We start from the raw sequence: 2,354 nt of genomic DNA on the forward strand, positions 1-2,354 counted from the left end.
AAAAAAAAAAAAAAAAAAAAAAAAAGAAAAATTACTGGAGAGATTCACAGATGATCTTTGCAACAATTCCCTTATTTCCAATTTACTTGTATTCTTATTAAAATTTCTAATTAAATTAGTATGTTCTTTCATGAACATAGTTATTACCAGGGCTGGCCCAAGGCATAAACAAACTAAGTAGCCGCTTAGGCCCGCAGGGCCACCAAGGGGTCCCCTCAGTAGAGCTGATTTTTTTTTTAGTAATGATTTCTATGTCATTATAATAACAAAAACACACAATTTCATCATGAAGTGATTTGTTTTTACAGTAATATATTTGATAATGATTATTTTATGATATGATATGATTTTATGATATGATAATCATTATTTTATGGACAAAAGGAAAGCAATTAATTGCTCTTGGTTCCTGGGGTAGGCCACGCAAGCTTTGCTGGTAATATGAGCTGCCGTGCAGAGTGCATCCAAACGTCCAAAGCTCCAGTAGAAGATAAGTTAGCAGGGGTGTGGTATGGGGGGGAAAGTTATGACAATTCCAAGGGGCCTGGGCCCCCCACAAAAGAAAAAGAAACACTTTTTTTTTCTTACAGAAATATAAAAAATGTCGGGGCCCTGTCAATCACTGTAATTGTGTTTTAAAAATTGTTTTTAGTAATAAAAATTAAATGTTACCCCTTCCAGACCAAAAAGCACACATCCATATTTGTACTAAACAAACACCCCAACGGTTCTGCATGAAATGGTTCGTTCCTGCTTAGCGCACTTGATGGTGACATTTTCAGCAGCAGTCAGAATAAAAAACGACTGTGACAGCTACTGTGCTGCCTAGAAAAATAATAAAGTCAAGTTTCCAAAAAAAGTAGATAAGAGAGAGAAAAAAGACAAGGGTGTCTATTTGTAACAGTTAATCTCCAAGAGAGGTGAGTAGATTGTGTGAGATTATCAACCATTCAGTATAGTTAATTTAGCTACAGGCAACTGTTTATGGAGGACCAAAACCGACATAAGAAATAAAAGCATAAATATATATTTTAATAAGAAATAAAAGCAAAATATATATTTTATTTTTTCTTCTCCTTACACATGAGTTTCCGTCAAGTAATGTATATATTTTCCTTTCCATTTCCCCTTACACATGAGTTTCTGTCAAGTAATGTATATATTTCCTTTTTCATTTCTCCTAAACATGTGTTTCTGTCAAGAAAAGTAAATATTTTGTTTTGTCTTTTTTTTTGCTTCTCCTTTTTCTGCTTGTTGTATTTCTGCTTGCTCTTTTTCTACCATCTGCTGCATCGTTATGTTAATGAGGAGAGCTGCCTTCTATGTCCAGCTTCTCTACCATTGGCCAATAGAGCTTTGGAACCAATGTCACTGCATCAGACGTTGTGGGGCGTTTACGTCTCGGTGCCATCTTTGCAGGCCACAGACCAAAACAAACTTTATCCTGGTTTTTTTATTGTGTGACCAACTGCAGTGAAGTTAGTTTCGAGTTGGATATTGGATATTCCAATATTCCAATATCCAATATCCAATATCCGGCTGGCCGAAATTAGCCAGCCGGATATCTAATATCTGGCTGGCTAATATCCAATTTATTAGTCGGATAATTATTTATTAGCCGGCTAATTTCGGCCAGCCGTTCTCTAGCTCCTTCCTCAGGCGCTCAGAGAGTCACTTCACTTAGGGACTGTCAACAGATTTGCAAATCAAACACTCCTGTCAAACAAATGTTAATAAATGCCTTGCCTTGTAACCAGCTGATACAGAAAAGTGATAATGCATGCTTTTACATGAGACACACTACCCTCTATTAAAATGTCAAGTCATATTCAATATTTTAAATAACTTTAATGTTAAATAATATAATGTTTTCTTCAATATCTTCCATATTGTGTGCCACATTGACTAGAAATCAGTTCAGCTACAGAAAGTTCTGGCACTTTCATCCGTTTTAAGCATCTATTCAGTGACTGGAGGGGTTCAGAGTCACCTGGTGATATGGTAATGTAGAGCTGTGTATCAACAGGGAATTAAAAGGGTCAAATCGAATAAAAATGAGTCTATCTCATCTGTACAGACTGGTAGAACAATTGTTTACAGTCTACAGTCATGGCCAAAAGTTTTGAGAATGATTCAAATGTTAATATTTACAAAGTCTATTGCTTCAGTTTTTATAATGGAAATTTGCATATACTCCAGAATGTTATAAAGAGTGATCAGCTTAACAGCAATTAATTGCAAAGTCAATATTCGCCCAGACAATGAACTTTATCCCCCAAAACTCATTTCAACTTCATTGCAGCCCTGCCTTAAAAGGACCAGCTAACATCGTTTCAGTGATTGCTCCATTAACA

Source organism: Poecilia formosa, unplaced genomic scaffold (assembly GCF_000485575.1).
Source record: "Poecilia formosa unplaced genomic scaffold, Poecilia_formosa-5.1.2 Scaffold596, whole genome shotgun sequence".
NCBI lineage: Eukaryota > Metazoa > Chordata > Actinopteri > Cyprinodontiformes > Poeciliidae > Poecilia > Poecilia formosa.